This window comes from Euleptes europaea, chromosome 12 (genome assembly GCF_029931775.1).
Source record: "Euleptes europaea isolate rEulEur1 chromosome 12, rEulEur1.hap1, whole genome shotgun sequence".
NCBI lineage: Eukaryota > Metazoa > Chordata > Lepidosauria > Squamata > Sphaerodactylidae > Euleptes > Euleptes europaea.
In genome coordinates, this window is record NC_079323.1 from 24438753 (window position 1) to 24463275 (window position 24523).

The window sequence follows — 24523 nt, forward strand, 5'->3', positions numbered from 1 at the left end:
TTATTACTATAGATACCAAAGACAATCAACAAAGACTTCCCAAAGATGAATGTTGTTACTATATGAAACTCTGAATAACCCCGTTTTACTTTACTGAATACCCTCCTTTCTTTTAGATTTTTTTTAAAGGAAAAGAAATCCAGAAAGGGGAAATATTAGCATGAAATGCAGAGAAGAATTGCATAGATATAACAAAGTTTGATTCAAGTAACTGTAACTAAACCATTTTTACTATCACACTATAACTTTCCTGGTAGATTTCTCTTTAAGGTATCAGTAGTGATGCAATATTCACCAATCAGGTTTCATTTCTTCATTTTGTGCTTACATATACTGATTGCTGTAAAGTCAAAAGATGATCTTTGAAATATCTCCTTACCTGTTTTTAACAGCAATATTTGAGCTTGCTAGGATTTCCAATATCTTTTAATAGCATCAGCCCACCTTTGTAATTTATTCTTAAAGTCTAATTATGAGCTGCACAGATTCCAAATGAAACAAAAGATTAATTCTACACACACTTGCCTATCTCTGCATTCTTTTGTCACTGGCAGTATATCTGAAAGTCACAGAGGGTACTCCCTCACAAAACCATTTAATGAGAAATGCTGCCATAAATATCTCTCTGTACTGAAGGCCTGGGTTCGATACTTTTTTATGAGCCTGCACATGTTTTCTTAAATGATGATAATGCAGCACTGCAATCTTGTGTTTGTCAGGTTGCAGTGTTTGTTTGGTTGTATTGTTTGACAACCTATAGCTAACCGTTCTGTGTCTGCTCTGCAGCGACGTCATATACTGTGCACAGAAATGAAATATTCCTACAGAGCAAATGCAATACTTTTCCCCCTCAGGGAATTGCAGTGTTCATGGACAAGCTTAAACTGACATAATTGGGCATGCAAAAAAATACCAAAACTAAGCTGCATCCAGCTAGCAAGGATTCTTCTGCTTTCCTGCCATCTCTGTCGTGAATGGCAAGGCTCATGCCCTGGCAACAGAGAATCCACATAGCGGTTTTGTGTGCATTTTCCTCCATCAGCCACCACATTCTCTGCATTGTTCCCCTTCCACACCACCAGAGGGCTTTTGAGGGTTTGTATTTTAATTTGGTAACTGCTATTGCACTCCTGTGCAATAACATTGTAACCATTTATTTCTGCAATATTCTAGTCCCTCCAAATCCCCAGCTTTCATTAAAAAAAAAGAAAAGACCTTCTGGTTGTGGAGCTCAAGAAAGCTCAGGGAGAAGGAAATGGCAGCTGTGGGGGGGGGTTGAGGCAAGGAAACAGGTGCCAGTGTGGGTGGGGCTCTCTAAAATGTACACTTGCTCATCCTGAATGGCATGCTGACGTGCTCAGGTTGTGTTCTTTCTGGAAAGGCACTCTTTCCTGTACCTCTTTCTCTCTCTTGGGGGTTCTCACATGGTGGGATGAATCTGTTGGAGGACATAGTGTCATCCAGTTCCGGTGCAAAAAGTGCCTGTATGCAAATGAGCGTTTAGGCGTAACGTGATTATAACTTTCAGCGTATCTTCAAAGTGGCTGTTAAGTAGTAAACTACTTCTAGAGTAACAGCCTTATCATTACCAGACAGCAGATAGATTAAGCGGTAGTCATCAGAACATACAGGAAAGTGGAATAAATTAAGTAATCAAAGAAGATTTTATAAAAGAATATAAATCACAACTGAATAAAAAATTGATAAGTGTTTCTGAAGAAAGCTGATAGGAAGAAAGTAGATTCCTTTGAAATGTGGTGTTGGAGGAGAGTGTTACGGATACTGTGGACTGCCCAAAAACAAATCAGTGGGTTCTAGATCAAATCAAGCCTGAACTGACCCTAGAAGCTAAAATGACTAAACTGAGGCTATCGTATTTTGGTCACATTATGAGTAGACAAGAGTCACTGCAAAAGACAGTCATGCTAGGAAAAGTTGAGGGTAGCAGGAAAAGAGGAAGACCCAACAAGAGATGGATTGACTCAATCAAGGCAGCCACATCCCTCAATTTGCAAGATCTGAGCAAGGCTGTCAAAGACAGGATATTTTGGAGGACTTTGATTCATGGGGTCGCCATGAGTCGGAAGTGACTTGACGGCATTTAACACACACACACAAGTGTTTCTGTTTGCCTTTCCACATGGGCAGACTCTCTGTTCAACTGGGGTTTTTAAAAATCTGCCAGTTAATTCATGGAGGGGTAATATCTGGCCAAGAAGAAAATAGTGTAATCATTGGGCCAATACTTACCCTTCTCTTATAGGGAGATGCACTGAAACACTGTCTGCAATCTCTATTTGGGCCTCTGAGCTTGCAAGGCAAAAGGCATCATGAGTGCTTGGCCAGCAGGAATAAGAGTTAGAGTGATTTGTGAGTGTGTGTATTAAGTGCCGTCAAGTCACTTCCGACTCATGGCAACCCTATGAATCAAAGTCCTCCAAAACGTCCTAACTTTAACAGCCGTGTTCAGATCTTGCAAATTGAGGGCGGTGGCTTCCTTGATTGAGTCAATCCATCTCTTGTGGGTCTTCCTCTTTTCCTGCTGCCCTCAACTTTTCCTAGCATAACTGTCTTTTCCTGTGACTCTTGTCTTCTCATGTGTGTGTGTAAAGTGCTGTCAAGTCGCAGCCGACTTATGGCGACCCCTTTTGGGGTTTTCATGGCAAGAGACTAACAGAGGTGGTTTGCCAGTGCCCCTTCCTCTGCACAGCAACCCTGGTATTCCTTGGTGGTCTCCCATCCAAATACTAACCAGGACTGACCCTGCTTAGCTTCTGAGATCTGACGAGATCAGGCTAGCCTGGGCCATCCAGGTCAGGGCTGTCTTCTCATAATGTGACCAAAATACGATAGCCTCCGTTTGGTCATTTTAGCTTCTAGGGTCAGTTCAGGCTTGATTTGATCTAGAACCCACTGATTTGTTGTTGTTGTTTGGCTGTCCATGGTATCCATAAGAGCCCCGTGGCGCAGAGTGTTGAGCTGCAGTACTGCAGTCCCAAGTTCTGCTCACGACCTGAGTTCGATCCCAGCGGAAGTTGGTTTCAGGTAGCCGGCTCAAGGTTGACTCAGCTTTCCATCCTTCCGAGGTCGGTCAAATGAGTACCCAGCTTGCTGGGGGTAAAGGGAAGATGACTGGGGAAGGCAATGGCAAACCACCCCATAAACAAAGTTTGCCTAGAAAACGTCAGGATGTGATGTCACCCCATGGGTCAGGAATGACCTGGTGCTTGCACAGGGGACCTTTACCTTTAAAGGTATCCATCATCCTTAAATGTGGTCATGCTCCCATTTTCCCCACCAACATGCAGAAATAAGCCAGCATGATATTTCACAGATATTGCAGTGGTGTCCTGCCAGTATATCTCCAAGGGGAGTGTACATTATGCATTGCACATACTAACCTCATACCCCCCTCCTCCAGGTATACACTGCTAACAACATTTATAGGAAGAAGAGTTGTTGAGCCAATGCACAGCAGATACATATGGGAAGGAAGCTCGCATCTTCAGTTGGAGGTATGAAAGATTCAGGTTGGTGTTTGTGTCCTCAGCTGGATTAATTGGTGAGGATTCTGAGCCGAACAGTGTTAACAATATGTTGAATCAATATTTGTTGTTATCCATAGCTGTTTTGGCAAAGCGTATAAAGGAAACCACAGTGTTCAGTTTGCAAGACCTGAACAAGGATGTTAACAATAAGATGTTTTGGAGGACATTAATTCATAGCATCACCATAAGTCAAAAGTGACTTGACAGTACTTAACACACACAATATTTTTGCCTATAGGACATGGGCCCAGGGACTTAAGATACCAATGAGGCACTGTTCCTCCCCTGGCATGACTCTGGCATTCCCCATTGCTGGCTTCTGTGCCAGCGCACAACTGCACTGACAAAGGGTTTACACTACTGGGTCGCTAAGGTGATATACCTCCAAGTGTGAAACCTAGTTGCTATGCTAAGCAGTTTACCAGCTGGCTATAGGGTTGTGCTCTTAATTTCCATTAAGTGTGCTGTTATAAATCAGCCATGGTTAGCCCTAAATGTGAGAAACTTGTTTACTCAACTAGATCAACCCCTGCATTTGTAACAACCTCATAATAACTCTTGATTTTGAACCATATATTATCTCTTCTCTTCTCTGTAAAGCTTGCCTTCCCTTCAACAACACCATCCTTAATGAGTGGTGATGATAACAGCAACAAAAATTTATTGGTCTAGGCCTTTTTCACTCTGCTTGGATTTTATTGGTGGCAGTCTTCAAGTGTTATTAATGACTTTTACCTTTCTCTTAAAAACCCATTAGCAGATGTTTACCTCTTCATCTGGGGTTTTAGGGGGGCATATGAACAGGACTTTGCATTACAGCTTGAACTTCCTTCTCCTCTCAAGAAGATTAATGGTCTCACAGTTCATATTAAGCAGCTGAACTTCAGCTAGCTTCATAATGCATGCAATTCTTTTTAAAAACTGCTTTTCCACTTTCAGAATTCCCAGCAAGTACTGTTTTGGCACGAGATAGCATCTTAGTATTTCCTGCATAGATCTATGTTAGTAGGGTAATAAGGTATATGACGGTCAACTATTCTATTACAGGCAAATTGATGGTAAGTAGAATCCCTTTTTATTTTATTTGCATTTGGGGCATTGCTTCAAGAGCTAATTAGTTATGTACTTAATTGCTTGTTGTTAATTGTTTGTGCGGTTATATAACACTATGTTCCTGTTAAACCTTTGGAGTTTATGTTGGTTATAATTTTAGATGCTCGTCTCTTTGTGAACTGCTCTCCTCATTACCCATATTCCATTAGTTTCCACCTTCCCATCAGAAGAGATGCTTCGACTCAAGCATATACATGAATCAGAACATTGATCTATAAAGGTCAGTATTGTCTATTGTGACTGGCAGCTGCTCTCCAGGATCTCAGGTAGAGATCTTTCACATCACCTACCACCTCTTTCCTTTACCTGGAGGAGATGGGATTGAACGCAGGACCTTCGGCTCTACCACTGAACCACTACCTCATACCAAATTTTGAGTTTTCATGAGCTTTGGAAAAGCGCACATCCTAGGCATTTTAGAAATCAAAGAGTGCTGTTCAGGGCTCAAAGCTAGGATTGCCAGGTCCCTCTCCGCCACCGGTGGGAGGTATTTGGGGTGGAGCCTGAGGAGGGCGGAGTTTGGGGAGGGGGGACTTCAATGCCAGAGTCCAATTGCCAAAACAGCCATTTTCTCCAGGTGAACTGATCTCTATCAGCTGGAGATCAGTTGTAATAGCAGGTGATGTCCAGCTACTACCTGGAGGTTGGCAACCCTACTCAAAGCACATAGGCAGGACAACTGAATTCCATGAGCAACATCTAGTGAACTGTTTTACTTTGGCAGTAGCAGAAATATTAGCCAGTAGCCAGTGCAGAGGTTAGAGTGTTGGATTAGTATCAGGGAATCCCAGGTTCAAGTTCCCTTTCTGCCATGGAAATTTGCTGGGTGGCCTTGGGCCAATCGCTCTCTCATGTACCTCACCGGGTAGCTATGAGACTAAAATGGAGGAAAAATGTGCAGACTTTGGAAAGTACATACAGGGCAACATTACTGTTATTTCATTAAGGTGTTGCTTTCTGTATTTTATACACACTTCAAAATAAATCTTTTAAAACATTCGTGAATATCTACAGTAATAAAAAAAACCTTCTTTCAGTTTAGCAATGACTTTTTTCACATTAGGGTCATTTCTTCTGTTGCTTCTGCAGGCCTTTGAAACAGTTGAAAGGATGCAGATTGAACTGTAATGTTCTTCATCACTTGTGTTTGGTACCGATATTTCTGTCATTCCTCGATCATATCTACAAATTCTTTTTCACCTTCATGTCTTTCCCCAGGTCCTCTAATATTACATCTCATCCATGTCGACTGTACATTTTAAAAAAACATAATATATATTTTCCTGTTTCTCATCTGTGATTCATCCATTCTTCATTGCTAAAGTGTCTCACCCCCTTTGCCCTTGCAAAAACCTTGTTCTCTCAAAACAGAAACCAAAATAATGTGCTCTATGCAGTGTTCTACAGCACTGTTTATTGATTCCTTTGCAATGGTTTTTTTGCACCTTCCACAGTCTTTAACAGCGCAATCCTAAGCAGAGTTACACATGTCTATTAAAGTCAATGGGCTTAGAAGGGCTTACTCTGCTTAGGATGGAACTGTGTCGTGAGTCAGCCTGAGAGTTACTCTTCAGAAGAAGAGGAGGCGGCAGAACAAGCCCTCACTCCCTCTGAAGAGATAACACCAGAACCGCAAGACGGGGCCTCTGAGCCAGAAGACTGGCTGTCTGAAACAAGGGAACAGGGAAGAGAAAGCCTTTCACCTTCAGGGTCTCCTCCACCAGTGGAGAGAAGAAGAGTAAAAGGTAGAATGGCACTGCAGCAAAGGAGAAAGTCGGCTTGGCTTTTGGACAAATGAGTAAGTTGGCGCAGGAGGAATCAGAATCTGAAGCCGACTGTTGAGCTGAAACACCTGGAGAGTCACAAAGACAATATAAGCAAGACTGACCGTTGAGCGCCTCGTGGGAGCAAATGTTATTGCATGCCGGCTGTCTCGGACAACCTCGTCTGAGATTTATCTCTTCTCACCCTTATCTTGAGAAGCTTCATTTGGAGTCCTGTTTGCCGTGCTGTTGAACTTCGAAGAAACCCATGGCCTGCAGCCAAGACCTTAAGGGTGAGGAGCGGTCTGTGACCTTGTTCCTGAATGGTGAGTGTACCGTTTCTGTGCTTATTGAGGAGCTGCTGGCCCCTCCCGGCAAGAGTAAAATACGCGTCAGGCTCTGCTTCCTTCAGCACTGATACATTGCTGTGTGGAAAGTGGAGACTCAGACCTGCCTGTACGCAACAAACTGTTAATGACAGCAGAAGGTGCAAAACAGAGACTGCAAAAATTGCAGAGTTAACACACGTCCACTGAAGTCAATGGCCTCCACTTGGGATAGCACTATAAATCACTTCGCTTCCTTCACTGTTCTTTCTTCCTTATACATGTCCACTGAAGTCAATGGGCTCTGTTTGGGACAGCACTTAGGGTTGCCAGGTCCCTCTTCGACACCGGCGGGAGGTTTTTGGGGTAGAGTCTGAGGAGGGTGGGGTTCGGAGAGGGGAGGGACTTCAATGCCCTAGAGTCCAATTGCCAAAGCAGCCATTTTCTCCAGGTGAACTGATCTCTATCGGCTGGAGATCAGTTGTAATAACAGGAGATCTCCAGCTACTACCTGGAGGTTGGCAACCCTAACAGCACTGTAAACCAAACTGGTTCTTTACATGCTCGTTGAGGTCAATGGGCTCTGCTTAGGATAACACTGTAAAGCAAATTGCTTCCTTTATTGTTCGTCTTTCCTTATACATTTCAAGACTTCAATAGACATGTATAAGGAAAGAAAAACAGTAAAGGAAGCAATGTGGTTTATAGTGCTATTCCACTATGTGTATAGTGCTATTCAATGAACAGTGAAGGAAGCAATGTGTAGGAAGGACATTTTGAGTGCTGCATTCTACCAGTCTATTCCACTGATGTTGATACGTTCCTGTAGTGTGTACCACCAATGGAATGTACCACCAACAGAACAGGCTTTTGGGTTGCCTAAGAGCTCTTGAACCAGAGGAAAACACAAATGCAAGAAGACTGAAGGGATTCAAATGCATATAATTGATTTTCAGAGGTATTCTACCATATTTTCATTTTATTAGTTAAAATCGTTATTATAGTATTCATATTTGGTATGATGCTGGTAGCAGATATTGGCATTTGAACTTATTTTATGGATTCACTTCAAAATTTCTTTGAAGATCAGTTTGGGTTGGATAAATATCATTCAACGGTGGCCAGCATTTGTTAAAACATAGCTGCAATGTTTTCTTTACTGTATTTAAAAATATGTATAATTTCCCCCTCATATTTCTTTTCCCACATACCTTTATGTCACTCTGTCCTTGAATTTTATGTTCTTAGCTTCAGGGGGTATATGAACAGCCTTTTATGCTTTTCAAATACAGTTATTTCACTGACTTTAGACTATTAATTTTCCAAATAGAATTTGCTAAAACAGGCCCTGCTGTCAACAGGGTGTTTTCTCCCTCACAAGATTTCTGTTTAAGAACTCAGATTCATAAATTTCATTTCCTCCTTACTCAAGTTCCTACAATATATTTTCAGTTATAACTGGAACTCTTCAAACATAAACATCTTATTTATAGTTTTCTAATTGCCAATGTCCTTTCTATTCCTGTTCATTCCCTCACTTAGATTACAACATGATAATGGTTCCATCTTTATTTCTTTTGAAATTTTGCTCTCACTTTCTTTGTTTTTATGATTTTTCATTCTTCCCTAAGACATATTATCCTACTATATCACTCTGCTATAACTTATTTATAAGTATGAGGGACTATTGATGTGGTAAGCTTTTCCTGGATTCATCCCCTAGTCCCACTGAGATCTGGGACTTTCATTCCCAAAACTCAATTTCCAGACGCGTGGGGGCTCAGTTTGGACTGGGACCATCATGTATGTGGAGAGGGGCTTCAGCCTTTCCCCTCCTGCTGTTTCGCCAATCTGAAACAGTCCAGGCAGCTGCTATTTGCCTTGTTGGAGAAACATACATGTGTACTTATGGGTTACATATCAAGTTTCCACAGTGGAGCAAAGAATGGCTCCCTGAGCCTGTTTCAGATCAGGGAAAGGGGAGGGGAAGCCTAAGCCCTCCCACCTTATCCTCCCAATCCAAATTGGAACCACATGTGTTGGGTTAGCATTGAATTCCCACACCATTTCTATTGACCCAACCCAGAGACAGACCCTGGGAAAGTGTAACATGTAGTTGGGTCTTCAGAATTTGGTCTCTGGTTGAGTCTGCAACCATCCTTTCATTTGCAACATCTACAGCAAATAAGTTCATTAATAGTTGTGAATGTTTAGTAGAGGAGTGGGGAATCAAACCCGGTTCTCCAGATCAGACTCCACCGCTCCAAACCACCACTCTTAACCACTACACCATGCTGGCTGGTGTAGCAACTAAATACATTAATAGCTTTGCCCTAATTTTTGTCTTAATGACAAAGAGCTGTCACCCTTCAAATGGTACCCACTCCAGTTCTCTGCCTAGGCATATTTTAGAAACTGGGCACACATACCACTCCTTGTAAGAGTAGTTACCGAACTCAACATGGGGGCTGGAGTTCTCATGTAATTACAACTGATCACCAGAGTACAGAGATCTGTTCCCCTGGTGGAAATGGAAGCTTTGGAGGGTGGACTCTGTGGCATCACATCCCCACTGAGTTCCTTCTCCTCCCTAGACTCCACCCTCCCTGCACACTACTGCCAAATCTTCAGCAATTTCCAAACCTGGAGATGGCGACTCTATTGCAAAGACCCACGTAGTAGCCTTAGTTTAAGCAGAAAGATGACTAGTCCTTTCTTGCTGTCTGAAATTTAGAGAAATTCTTGGAATGCCCATTGGACAAAGGTTAGTTTGCCGACCTTTGTTTGACAAGAGTAAAAAGCAGTCAATAAGAAGCCCAAATTTGTCAAATCTAGTGTGTGTATTCCTTGAGTTTAAGGAGCTGAGTTAAAATACTATAGTAGGGGTTGAAATGTTTGCAGACATGACTTAGCAATCACAATATTTAAGTGAATGACATTGTGGCAGCAGAAAATATAAGACAATGGTTAATACAAGCCCAAGACAATCTGGTGCTTAACAAAGAAAAAACAACTTAGTTATACTGTCCTAAACAGGAAATGGCAGTTTAAAATCTAGCCCAGAGTCCCCCACCGCCACCTTTCTTCCAGGAACAACTTCGAAATCTGCCACCTGAGGTGGGCCTGATCTCCAATTAAATGTGTAGTACTGTTTTCACTACCTCGTTTTACACAGGATGTGCAATATCTACAATTTTACAGGAAGAAAGCAAACTAATGATGTATTAAAATAGGCTTCCCAGAATGGTAGGAATGAGGAAACCACGATTAGAGAGGAAGCTACGATCAGCAAAGAGTCCCAAACCATTTCTATCTCACAAGCCTTCTGGAGACTGGCACGTACAGTCTGGATGCTCCAGAAGGTTCATATAAGCTAGAAGTCATTTGGACTCCTCCAAAAAATGGATCCGTTTGAACGAACAGGGAGGAGAAGTGGAGAGTAAAGTTCCAGCCGTAGGAAGTCTGCGGCTTATAATATATCCAATGGAGGCTCAAGAACAGATCTTCCTACTACCTTTTCAACTGCCCTTCAGATATGACTTTTTCATCTTACTGCCCAGGTAGCTTTCCTTCTAGGTTGGAATATTCTGGTGCCCTTTCCTCTCCAAAACGATCCAGGGTCTCTAAAGTTTTGAATACCAGAAGGGCTAAGGGCCAAACTATACATGGCACAATGGGGGGTCTAGGTGCAAATCCCCAGGTGTGAATTTTGCTTCAGAAAGTAATTGTGGGGTGAGTTGTGAGAGATGCAATGAACTGTGGCTACAAAGCTGGGGAAGGAAGGGTGTAACTCTTTCCCTCTGTGCTGAACTCTTGATCAGAATTGTCCTCCCCAGGAGCTTTAAACTCCAGGGGGGGGGGGAGATAGATGTCCATAGCATGACGGAGCTGAGAACCCTAGCATCACAAGTAGAATCATAGAATAAAATCATAGAATCATAGAGTTGGAAGGGACTACGGGCCATCAAGTCCAAACCCCTGCACAATGTAGGAAATTTAAACTACCTCCCCCCCACACCCCCGGTGACCCCCACTACATGCCCAGAAGATGCCCAAGATGTGTTCCCTCTCATCATCTGCTTAAGGTTATAGAATCAGCATTGCTAACAGATGGCTATCTAACCTCTTCTTAAAAACTTCCAGGGAAGGCTAGCTTACCACCTCCTGAGGAAGCCTGTTCCACTGAGGAACCACTCTAACTGTTAGAAAATTCTTCCTAATGTCTAGGCGGAAACTCTTTTGATTTAATTTCAACCTGTTGTTTTTGGTCCGACCTTCTGGGGCAACAGAAAACAACTTGGCACCCTCCTCTATGTGACAGCCCTTCAAGTACTGGATTATCAGTAGTTTAACCCTAACGTTTTAATCTTCAACCCTAAGGAATAGATCCCATTAAACCCACTGGGTCTTATTTTTGAGTATGTCATGACTGTAGTCAGACATCACAGCAGGTTCTAGTTAAACTGAGGTATGCAGACTAATGTCTCTCTTCTTGCATAGAACACGGCTACAAATTACTGGTTTGAAACAAACTCCAGTTCCCAGTAGCATTCAAATGTACATGCCTAGCTAGATTGTTTCCTTCCCACAAACTAGGTTCATAAACCATGGTTTAAATCCAGGCACAGAATCCTAGCAATTGAGATGAAAAACTGTAGTTCAGCTGGGTGCCTGCGTTCATACACCATAGGGAACCAGAGCTTGTTTCAAGCAAGGGACCATTAATATTACATCGGCGTCTACACCTCCCTATGCTCCTGTATCTCAGGTGCATATTCTTAACAGATATATCTACTGCACTATCAGGATATGTAAGTTAGTCCTTGACAAGCCTGAGGGTTTTTTTTTGTCTTTTTGCTTGCCTGGCACTTTTCAAGTCAGGCCCAACTTTACTGTTAGGCAGAGTGAGGGCCCTTACCTTTAGGTGGCAGATCTGGGTGTACTCTTAAAAGGCAGAAAATTGTCAATAATCCTACTTTTACTACCATGGAAGGTGCCATATAGACCCTGAAAATGTGTTGGGCCTTCTCTATTTTTTTGTCAGGTTCCACCGCACCTTCAATCTCCACCATATTCTTGGGTTGCCAGCTCCAGGATGGGAAGTACCTGGAGATTTTGGGGGTGGAGCCTAGGAAGGGTGGGATTTAGAGAGGGGAGGAACTTCAATGGAGTACAATGCCATGGAGTCCACCTTCCAAAGTGGCCGGTTTCTCCAGGTGAATGGATCTCTGTCAACTGGAAATCAATTGTAATAATGGGATATCTCCAGCCACCACCTGGAGGTTGGCAACCTTACCCTACTCTCTTAGGCTGATGTCCAGTTAGGCCTCCCATTTACCTGCACATTGCAGGGAATAACCTACCAGCTCCAATTTCCCACCTCTGAGGAATTCAGGCTCAGGAAAAACATAGCCTCCACATAATGATGCTCTAGGTAAAGACCATAGAGACTAAAGAAGGAAGCCTAGAGGGTTACCCAGATCACATAGGCATCTAAGTTCCCATTGAGGAAGAATTGGGGTTGCTAGGTCCCTCTTCACCACCGGCAGGAGGTTTTTGGGGCAGAGCCTGATGAGGGCAGGGTTTGGGGAGGGGAGGGATTTCAATGCCATAGAGTCCAATTGCCAAAGTGGCCATTTTCTTCAGGTGAACTGATCTCTGTCGGTGGGAGATCAGTTGTAATAGCAGGAGATCTCCAGCTAGTACCTGGAGGTAGGCAACCCTAGGAAGGATATCCCCCTAGTTTTGAGCACTTCCTCTCCCCTTGACTTCTAATGCAGCTTCTCCCTCTGCTTCCTCAGATGGGCCCACTCCTGCCTTTTCAGCTCCCTTCTCCTTCACCATTTCCACTTCCCCATAACCACACCAAAGTTAAGGATTCCAAAGGCACAGGCCACAGCTCAGTAATACAGCTAGGGTTGCCAACCTCTAGGTGGCGGCTGGAGACCTCCTGGAATTACAACTGATCTCCTGGCTACAGTTTCCCTGGAGAAAATGGCAGCTTTGTAAGGTGGACTCTATGGCATTATATCCTGCTGACGTCCCTCCCTAGGCTCCACCCACAAAATCTCCAGGAATTTCCCACCCAGAGCTGGTAACCTTAACCAGCCCAACCCAATGCTTTGCTAGGCTCAGAAGCTATTGGCCATATTCCTTGCCTGGCCACCTGAGGAGGGCGGGGTTTGGGGAGGGGAGGGACTTCAATGCCAGAGGGTCCAATTGCCAAAGCGGCCATTTTCTCCAGGTGAACTATTGGCTGGAGCTCAGTTGTAATAGCAGGAGATCTCCAGCTAGTACCTGGAGGTTGGCAACCTTAGCCACCGCACAAGCATTACAAGGCCTTTGTTTTTTTCTGTAGGGGCTTAAAAACATACTCTGACTTTGGGTTCCTGATTGGAACAGAGCTAACAGGAGAGCTTTGGTGTCAGGTTAACAGTGGAAATAGGGACATTCTCAAGCATGTTTCTAAATGAGCATCCAGTAGTACTTTTGAGCACACGATGTACGGTTGCCAATCTCCATGTGGTCACTATCAATATATAAAGACCTGAACACAAACCAATAGAAACCAATACCACTATACAAACATGAGTCTATTTTATATACATTCATTAATGATAAACTCCATTACATATATATAAGCTTTGAGCTTATATACAAATCTTATAACATTGGGTAAATATAATAATATTATTTTGTTCGTATAATAAATAAATGAATATAGGATAAGTAAACGTATGTGATAAACTGTGCTTTATGGGTGAAAACGCATGGTCGCTTTAGCCTCCTTTATTCCCTGTTTCAGCCAGGATTCAGCCACGATCGAACGCATGCGTTTCACCGAACGTGTGTTCAATCCGGGCTGAATCCTGGCTGAAACAGGGAATAAAGGAGGCTAAAGTGACCATGCGTTTTCGCCCCCTAGGGATAAGAATCAGTAAGACTTCATAAGCAGCTAAGATTCTCCTGTGAATTTAAAGCAACAGACTTCTGAGGGAGCAACAGTGAAACAAGGAAAAATCACGAAACCTTGTCAAAGCTTATGTTTTATGTTATAAGATTTGTACAAAAGCTCAAAGCTTATATATATAAAATGGAGTTTATCATTAATAAATGTATATAAAATAGACTCATGTTTGTATAGTGGTATGGTTTAACCTCCATGTTGTGGCCGGCGATCTCCTGGGATTACAACTGATCTCCAGGCAACAGCGATTAGTTTACCTGGAGAAAAATGGCGGCTTTGGATGGTGGACTCCATGGCTTAATATGCCATTGAAGTCCCTCCCCTCCCCAAACCCCACCCACCTCAGGCTTCATCCCCAAAACCTCTAAGTAGTTTCCAGACTGGAGCTAGCCACCCTAACTGAAGGGATGCTACTGCATAGGGCCATTTGAGTACACAGCAGAGCTTCTTTTCTCTGAGATTGCAACATCAGTTCAATAGTGTTAATTAAACAGTGCTGATCCATTAATGGTAGCTCTCTGTTCAAATCAAAACTGCAAGACTTTATTAATGATGCTCCTGTAATAGATCTTAGCTCTGTAAATCGCACCTAGCTGAGGGAAGTGTGTAAGATAAGTAACATTCATTAGCAAGTGTGAACTGTCCGGTCAAGGAAAGGAGCAGGTGAAAAGAAATGAAAAATACAAAGGATCTCCAAGGAAACAGGCGACTTCATTCATTGTATTTCACCCAGGATTTTGTCTGCATACACAAACTATACTCCTGTATAGTGAATCTCCCATTACCCAAAACTACCAGTTACTCAGACTATCTGTGTCTGTATTTGTGCAGCTTTATGTCAAAGTAACCTTGAATAAACAGCATTTCTGCTTCCTTAAAATGCTATAATCTTTTGATTGTCCCCTTTAAATCAGAGCTGTAATTATCACTTGTCTGTGTGTGTGATGTTTCTAGCTTGGAAGTCTATTTGGAAAAATCACAGATATATTCCAAATTATTTCCAACATTTTGATGTATTCATATTACTGGATTTGAGGATTAAAAACTCCAAACACAATTAAAAATGGGTTAGATCACACAAGCTTTTATTTAAGCATAAGTGGGAGGAGGCTCTGAGCTGGACAACCCAGGCTAGCCTATCTCATCAGATCTCGGAAGCTAAGCAGAGTCGGCCCTGTTTAGTATTTGGATAGGAGACCACCAAGGAATACCAGGGTTGCTACACAGAGGCAGGCAATGGCAAACCACCTCTGAACACTCTTGCCTTAAAAACCCCACAGTGTGGCCATAAATCAGCTGTGACTTGATGACCCCCCCCCCCAAAAAAAAGGGAGGAGAGGACATCCTGCCCAACTGTCCTCTACACTGCAGCCATATTCCTTGTGTTCCCATGGGCCCCACGATCTCCAGCATAGCCTTTTTATGGGCCAAAATGCCCCCCTCCTTGTTTTTGTGACTATGGAAAAACTGGTAGAACCCAACCAAATGAATGCAGCAAGTTGAGACGTAACGTTAATTTAAAAAAAAGAGAGTTAAGATTTAGGGAATTTGGCCACAATCCAGCACAGAATATAGTGCTCTTTAAGGGGTTTACCAAACATTTTTGTGCAAATTGTGGCTTCAAAAAGTACCCCTAGAAGTTTAATTTCAAAAGTCAAATTTGAAAAACTTTGAAAGTCACATTCCGAACCTTTGGAATTTGTGTGAAAGTTGAGAAGAAAAAGAAGAGTTGAGTTTTATACCCCGCTTTTCTCTACCATAAGGAGTCTCAAAGAGGCTTACGATCACCTTCTCTTCCTCTCCCCACAACAGACACCTTGTGAGGTAGGTGAGGCTGAGAGAGTTCTGAGAGAACCGTGACCAGCCCAAGGTCAGCCAGCAGGCTTCATGTGGAGGAGTGGGGAACCAAACCTGGTTCTCCAGATAAGGAGATTCATCTATTGCCAGAGACCCCTCTGACACTGCCAGAACCCAGGAGTGGAGAAGTCACAAAGCCTGGGCAGAAGGTCAACTCAGATGGCAGAGTTCCTCTGCCTGTGGGGCATGAGAAGACCAAGCTTCCCTGAGAGCCTTTGCGGGATGCTAGACAAGATCCTGCTTGAAGTGCCTGCAGACCTCAGGCCACAGCTGGCCATTTGGCAAGGAAGAATAAAAGTGAACAAAAAGTAGAATAAAATGTATGGATGCGTGTAGATGTGTGTGACTCAGGTGTGGATGTGTGAGACTCAGGAGAAAACCTTCATTTCCTGATGAAATTTTAAATCTGAAAACACATTGCGGTTGTTGAGGACGTTATCCGTTGCATTTTCTATCTTACTACCGATCCTGTCTTCTTGGATCTCAATCATCCAGTCAATCCTGGTATCAGGTAGGGAAGGCCAGTCAACTCCCCCACCTCCGTTAGTGGATGCAAATCTGGGAGGATCCTGGTACTCCAGATGGGTGGAGATGGTTTTCTGGGTACAGAACTGCCATCAGTCCCTCTAGCCTCAGTGCAGCTCCAGCTGTTGGGGAGGGGGGTCAACAACTCTAGTAATGCTTGTAAGAATTTCAGCAAGCAGTGTACAAAGTGCGATTCTAACAAGAGTTACACCCTTCTAAGCCCATGGTCTTGTATGGACTTAAAAGGCTATAACTCTGTTTAGGATTGCACTGCAAGCCTAAATTTGTGCCAAATAGTGTCATGAGCAATGCTGTGCACAGAAGTCACATTGCTGATTTGGGCAACTCTCATGCTTTAGAACTACAAGTGTCCTTCATTGAACCCATTCTAGCTATTGAGTGGTAGCTGCAGGCAAATATCTTCCTGGCAGCCAATGGCAACATTGCAGAAGAAGGGTGGGGGATTTTTTTGGCTGAAACTTTATTCTCTTTTCTGGGGATTTCCTTAGGGCTTCCCCCTAGGCAGCCTGTGGCATGCCTGGTACCTTCAAGTAAATATGCCAAGGCTTTGCTTCTATCCTTGGAAAGTCATGGGAGGTTGCTACGATGCTTGGGAGCGACTCAAGCACCAGAGTCTGGGGGGTATTCTTCACGGTGGATTTTGCTTCGGTTTTGAATCGTAGCAAATAATAAACTGGCAGTGCAGATTCGCCCCCCATCCCAATTTTTCACGGGAGAAACAGCGCACTTCTCTGCGCTGCTTACGTCTGCTGCCGCTCATGACTCACCGCTCCAAATCCGCCTAATCCCGCCCACTCTTTCCATGATCCTGTGAGTGTGTGTTTGGGGGGGGGCATCCCGAGAGCAGCAAATCCAAGCCAAAACCCCCATCACCCTTCTGAAGAGGGGCAGCCAGTCTGCTCTGGGTCTCCCTCCAGCCGGTGTGATCCTATGTGTGTGTGTGTGGGGGGGGACCATGAGAGCAGCAAATCCAAGCCAAAACTCCCATCACCCTTCTCAAGAGGGGCAGCCAGTCTGCTCTGGGTCTCCCTCCTGCCGGTGCGATCCTATGTGTGTGTGTGTTGGGGAGGGGCATCCTGAAAGCGGCAAATCCAAGCCAAAACCCCCATCACCCTTCTGAAGAGGGGCAGCCAGTCTGCTCTGGGTCTCCCTCCTGCCGGTGCGATCCTATGTGTGTGTGTGTTGGGGAGGGGCATCCTGAGAGCGGCAAATCCAAGCCAAAACCCCCATCACCCTTCTCAAGAGGCGCAGCCAGTCTGCTCTGGGTCTCCCTCCTGCCGGTGCGATCCTATGTGTGTGTGTGATGTGGAGGGGCATCCTGAGAGCGGCAAATCCAAGCCAAAACCCCCATCACCCTTCTGAAGAGGGGCAGCCAGTCTGCTTTGGGTCTCCCTCCTGCCGGTGCGATCCTATGTGTGTGTGTGTTGGGGAGGGGCATCCTGAGAGGGGCAAATCCAAGCCAAAACCCCCATCACCCTTCTGAAGAGGGGCAGCCAGTCTGCTTTGGGTCTCCCTCCTACCGGTGCGATCCTGTGTGTGTGTGTGTTGGGGAGGGGCATCCTGAAAGCGGCAAATCCAAGCCAAAACCCCCATCACCCTTCTGAAGAGGGGCAGCCAGTCTGCTCTGGGTCTCCCTCCTGCCGGTGCGATCCTATGTGTGTGTGTGTGTTGGGGAGGGGCATCCTGAGAGCGGCAAATCCAAGCCAAAATCCCCATCACCCTTCTGAAGAGGGGCAGCCAGTCTGCTTTGGGTCTCCCTCCTGCCAGTGCAATGCTGTTAGAGTGGCAACTCCCCCAGCCAATCACCGTTCTTGGGGGAGGAGAAAGGAGACGTCCCGGGTAGCGAAGCAAACATTTCTTCATGGGCATCCGAGCAACAAAATGCTCTTTTACTGGAAAGTACGGCTCAGAAGTGGTTTGGATTGCCTCTCTTTTAAACCGGCTTATTTTGCTCAGTGGGGGAAAACACGGCTCTGCAGTGAATAACCAAAATTTGCCTCTGACGCAAAACAGCGTCGAAACAGCAGCAAAACTCCATGAAGAATACCCCTGGGTTTTCTGTCCTCCCCAGGAATAGCCAACCCATCTACTTTGCAGAAAAAACTATTGGGCTACCACCCTCTTGAAAATAAAGAGAAGAAAACAGTCACAGATGCAAGGCAAGAGACTGAGCAGGTTTTTCTCTGTCTAAAAGCAGTCTAGAGGGGAGCCAATTATGCACAAATTCACTTTTTTTATCGTCAAGTCGTAACTGACTTATGGCAACTCCATAGGGTTTCCAAGACAAGAGAAATTCAGAGGCGGTTTGCCATTGTCTGCCTCTGCATAGCGACCTTGGTATTCCCTTGGTGGTCTCCCATCCAAATACTAACCAGGGTCAACCCTGCTTAGAGCTTTTGAGATCTGTACGATGGAGAATCTCCCACCCCTCTTTCCTTTTGTGCAATTCACAGGGTTGAAAGGAGAACTTGCCTCTGTACCGTCTATTCTACTCAGTTTCAGCAGCGTGTGTATGACAGAGAATCCCCCCCCCCTTTTACTTTTGTGGATGCAATTCTGTACATTTTGAGAGAAGGGTTGTGAAATGGTCACTCACGGCGGGGGGGGGGGAAGTGGAGGGGAGAGGAGAGGGTGACCTTTTTGCCAGAGTAAACACTACTGCCAATGATAACGCAGTGTTTAAAGGGGCGGGGACTCAGGAGCTTCCTGATTTCTACATGTGATTATGCTGTGATCCTGACACTCACAGGACTGTATTCACAACAAGCAACACCCATGCATAAGGCTTTCCAATCTCAGGATATAAAAGTGTGAGACAAGAGAGGGACGAACCAGGGACATGCTAATCATGCATAAATTACCCTGATGAGGCCGGGCTATCTCAGACTATCCAGGTCAGGGCACAAATTCACTAGAGCGAGAAGTTAGAGACGCTTATGGATGTATTTTTCCTTTTCAGAAACTTCACAGGTGTGCCTTCCCTGCTGCAAAGCACTTGGTCTTCTTTAAGCAAGCCCTGCGGCTCCTCAACGGCTAGTGGGGGAAATGAGTTAAGCAGTGTCCTGTTTTCAGGATGGCATTTGCAGTTCAAACCAGTGAGCCACAGCAGAAGTCTAATCTAAACTGCAGATAATCAAGGCCAAAGAGACTAGATAGAAGAAGAAGAAGAAGAAGAGTTGGTTTTTATATGCCGACTTTCTCTACCACTTAAGGAAGAATCAAACCGGCTTACAATCCGCTTCCCTTCCCCTCCCCACAACAGACACCCTGTGAGGTAGGTGGGGCTGAGAGAGTGTGACTAGCCCAAGGTCACCCAGCTTCATGTGGAGGAGTGGGGAAACAAATGCAATTCACCAGATTAGCCTCCGCCACTCATGTGGAAGAGTGGAGAATCAAACCCGGTTCTCCAGATCTGAGTCCACCACTCCAAACCACTGCTCTTAACCACTACACCACACTGGCTCTTAGACCACTAAGAACCCAGTTTAATTCCCCACTCCTCCACATGAGTGGCAGAGGCTAATCTGGTGAACTGCATTTGTTTCCCCACTCCTCCACATGAAGCTGGGTGACCTTCGGCTAGTCACACTTTCTCAGCCCCACCTAACTAGTCACAGGGTGTCTGTTGTGGGGAGTGGAAGGGATTGTCAGCCAGTTTGATTTTTCCTTAAGTGGTAGAGGAAGTCGGCATATAAAACCAACTCTTCTTCTAAGCACACACACAAAAGCTCAGTATGTTGTACCAGCAGAAACCTAACCTCCAACAAGGGCTTAAGTAATCCTCCAGGGAGCATGTGTCACAAGCACCACATGATCCCTTGAAGGAAAGTCTGGTTTTTAAAGGGCCATCTCAGTTTTGGAGGTACGTAGTCTGGCAGGGTGCAGTTGCCTCCTGTTGTCTTGAGGCCTGGTAGGAAAGTGGAAGAGCAACCTGCTGTAGGTGGTTTGGCAGAATGGGCCCCCCACAGACACCTCTGTCCTACTACAGGGTATGGAATTTACCCAACTGGCCCAGGCCCAAAGTGACTAAATCCTAATGAGGATTTCTCCTCTCCAGCATCTTTTTACTACTCTAATCAGAAAAAAAAGATCTTTTAACAGCTATCCACAACAGACAGAAACAAAGATCTATGTTTTCTAGTTCTTTTGCCAGCTACTGCCAGCTACTTTGATTCATTTAATGATGCTAGATCACCTACTCCAATTTACCCTGAGCATAGGGGCAAGTCTTGGAAATTAAGTACTTCAAAAGCCAGGCAAGAGTTTCTCCACAGTCTCTTTACGCCTCGGTTATTGTTGTGTCAAGTTTAGCTTATTACACGGGGCACAATGACCAGTATGAGTCACCAATTTCATGGAAACAAAGCAATAACTTTACTTGTAATTAAGTCCATTGATTACAGAATGGGAAAACATACAAGGTGATATCCTACCAGTTTTCCTTTGGTGCAAGCGGGAGAAGGGGTCATCGCTTCTGATTCCCATCCTTCATGGCTTTTTGTCTATCTCCATCCCCCTTATCCCTGGAGGCTAAAGGCAGCTGTTAGTGGAAGGGGAAGACAGGAACATTTTTTACCAGCAGAAAGCTGGCAGAATCTAATCCATAGCAAAAAATGATCCAATAACTACTAATAACTACTGAGCAAAGGATTTTTTAAAAGGATCAGCCTTCTCCATGATGTTATATTAAGAGATAGGCAGAATATATTTAAGGCTACTATATTTCAATCTTTTTGTGCTGGTTCTGTTCAGGCCATGTTCTTGAATTAATGTGTCTTTCTTCCCTAGCTCAGTAAAAAGCCAGAAACCAACTGCCCAGCCCACACCCCAAATCTCTCAGCACCTTGTCCTATCAGTCCCTTAACTAAAGAATGGTTGTTTCATCTTCTTATGCGTATCAGACAGTTCAGACTCCACCCATTCACTCCGGTTGGAAATTCTAGACAAAAGAAGTATATTCAGTGTGCTGCTACTGAGAACACTGTTTACTGCCTAGATCCAGAAAGCCCTTTTTAATATATCAATGGTCATTCTTCCAGCCAGCCCTTCTCCCCAGAGGAAGGTATACTAGATAAATTTGTCCTGCAGACCTTTTCCAGCCAGCTGGGAAGGAAGTTAGCATTAGCACGGTTCTCCCAAAACTATAGGTTTTACCTGTTGGGTGAATCATTTCTCCACAGATGTTTTGTTGGGACCAGTACAAAAGAAGACCATTTCCTCAATGGATGAAGATGTCTTTGTCCTTATGGCATTCCTTCTGTTCTTCCATTGTTAACATGAGTTGGGAATGTTTAGTCTGGAATGTATATTGTGCACTCCTGTGTGTGGATAGTCAACGCTTTGAATCTTTGAGCCTACGTACAAACAACAATGTGATACCCAGCAAGGACCTTACTTAAGGAATCAACTTTATTTACTATGAAGGAGTAGGCAGAAGAAGCCAAAAGGGAAACGATTGTTTCACTTTGCAGTGAAACAAAGAATGGCGGCATTCATTGGCATTCCCTACAAATAACATGACAATCAGTAAATTATCCTTTTGGTACCAGCCAAACAGACAATTCTCTGGCAGCAATGAAATCTCTGCCTTCCTTCCCCAAGTGTGGTTGTTTGTAGACTGTAGTGAATAAGCATGAGTGAAAAGGGGTTAAGGGCGGGGGGAGTTGGGAATGTTTAGTCTGGAGAAGAGGAGGTTGAAGGGACACGATTGCTCTCTTTAAGTATTTGAAGGGCTGTCACTTATAGGAGGGCAGGGAGCTGTTCCTGTTGGCAGGAGGGGAAAGGACTCGCAATACAGTAAGTGCTTGGTAATTAGCAGCGTGTTCCAGGCTGAAGTGCCCCGCCTATTTTTTTTAGTTTTTCACACTGAACCTTCATTCAGGAAGTGACTGCGAAGCCAGCGCACACCTACTTCGTATTTCTTAAGAGACCCTTTAATGCAACCTTTTGTGTTTGCTCCGCCCCCGCACCGAAGAATCCCCTCAAGGAAGCAGGCAAAATGACAGCCACGCATTAGCTATGCAAATAGCAATTGGCTAATGGAAGGAACAAAGGAGCAGGTGAATAAAATGTCAGTGTACATCCTTTGTGTAGAATCAGTAGAGCTGCCCTACACCTTCCTCCATATTGATAGCTATAACAAACTGCCTTTGTAAGGTACTCAACAACAGCCTCCTGCTCTGAGCTACTCCCTCAAGACCAACTCTGAGTTTACAGTACGTTTTGTTTTCCCTTCAAGTCAGGATCCACCAAGGGAGTTCTTCTGATTGCCACTAGCAATATACTGTGACCCAACCTGATGGTGCTTTACATAAACAATCTTCAGTGTCATTCTTTCCATGTCAACAGGCATGTATATTTATCATGTCTTGAAATGTAACCAGGTAGCAAAACAGAGGAAAACAAGAAGTCTGAAGGAAGAGCCATGCAAGAGAAGAGCGATGAAATTAATTAGCCCTTGAACTGCCAGGCCTGGTTACTTCCAGCTGACTCTGACATTTCCAAGATTAATTAGGGTGTTTGCTGCCACATTTACCAGAAACCTTTACCTGCTTTCTGTAGACGATGCCTGAAAATGTATTCTGGGACAAAATTGTAGATCTTGGGAGGAAATCTTTTGGTGTTCAAAGACTGGAGAAAGTGCCAGATTTTATACTAAAACATGATCTTGGAAGGAAAAAGGTCTACATGGTATAGCCACAGTCGCTACTATGTGGGGAAGCTTCAACCTTCACCCATGTGCCACTTCGCAGCCTGCACATATGTGAGTTTCCACAACAGGCTAAATAGCATCCCCCCTGGATCATTTCTAGAGATGTTCGAGCACCCATTGGTCAAGCTCACATCTTGTTCACAAGTTGCAGATGAACTTATTTTTTGTCAATCATCAGTTTGATGGTCAACCTTTTCATGGCCGTTTGACAGACTGCTTCACTCTATTCATTGCTAACTGTACGCAAGCTACAACACAGTTGGCTTTTCATGCAGCCATGGCCAACATTTGCCATGCTGTGCCACCAGGCTTTTTTTTTTTTAAATCGCTAACTGCTATTGCAAACTAACATCCTAATGATGTAGTGCCACAATCGCCGAAGTTTCAGCCTTTTTTTTTTTAAGTAAGTCTCTATCCTCTTCTGTTGCATGTAAGACAGCACATTTACCCTTATAACTCTGTAATGGAAGAGTCTAGAGAGCAATTTTTTAAAAAAATGAAAGCTGAGACTTCAGTGATCATGGCTGTCCAGATCCCTCCTTGCCCATGGACTTACTGGCCAAAGATGGCACTCACCTGATATGTATCATGGAGACCTGGCTTGGTTAAGAGAAAGGGCTGGTTCTCTCCCAGCATTGCCCCCCCAGGCCTCCTTGTGCAGCAATAGCCTAGGCTTAGTGGGTAGGAAGGAGGGGTGGCCAGGGTCTATCAGGCCTCTGTGGTTCTATCAGGCACTCATCAGACACTTTGTTCGCCCTCAGTTCTGACTGTATGTACCTGGTGCTGGGGACTCAGAATAGAATAGGGATTCTATTGGTGTACCATCAACCCCACTGGCCAACAGTCTGAGCTGACAGAGGCATTCTCAGATCTAGCATTGAGGATCCCTAGGTTTGTTGTCCTTGGGGACTTCAGTGCTCATGCCAAGGCTGACCTAGTGGGAGCAGCTCAGGGCTTTATGGCTACCATGACAACCATGCGCATACAGCAGGTTATATATACTTGATTTGGTCTTCTCTGGGGTTAAAGTACATGTTTTTGGTAATAGAGGAGCCCGTGGCACAGAGTGGTAAGCTGCAGTACTGCGGTCCTAGCTCTGCTCACGACCTGAGTTTGATCCCAACGGAAGTTGGTTTCAGGTAGCTGGCTCAAAGTTGACTCAGCCTTCCATCCTTCGGAGGTCGGTAAAATGAGTACCCAGCTTGCTGGGGGTAAAGGGAAGATGACTGGGGAAGGCACTGGCAAACCACCCCGTAAACAAAGTCTGCCTAGTAAACGTCGGGATGTGACGTCACCCCATGGGTCAAGAATGACCCGGTGCTTCACACAGGGGACCTTTACCTTTTTTCTTTTTCTTTTTGGTAATGGGGGAATTTTCCACTGTGCCCTTGTAATGGACCAATCATTATCTGGTGAGATTTAGACTCTTGAACATTCAGAACCTCCACGAGGGTAGGGAGACATGGTCTGCCCTGGGAGGCTGAAGGATCCAGAGGGTTTTCTGATGTCATTTGGGGATTTTCTGGTCAGCAAGATTTGTTCTTCTGTTGCAGCCCTGGTTGACCTGTGGAATAAGATGACCTGGGTTGATTGCCCCTGAGAGCCTTCTCTCCTTCCATGAAGTCCAGAATGCTCCTTGGTTTATTGAGGAATTTTGGATGATGAAACAGGTGACAAGATAGTTAGTGCTC

General features: G+C 44.5%; 1 protein-coding gene across 1 annotated transcript in view; it reads right to left on the minus strand.

The window, feature by feature from the left end:
* UBL3 (ubiquitin like 3) overlaps window positions 1–18982 on the minus strand; it is a 94883-nt gene extending 75901 nt beyond the window's left edge. Inside the window, exon 1 of the mRNA XM_056858516.1 lies at window positions 18975–18982. The gene's annotated coding sequence lies outside the window, so the exon portion shown is untranslated. The remainder of the gene's footprint in view (window positions 1–18974) is intronic.
* Between the last annotated feature and the right edge of the window lie 5541 nt (window positions 18983–24523).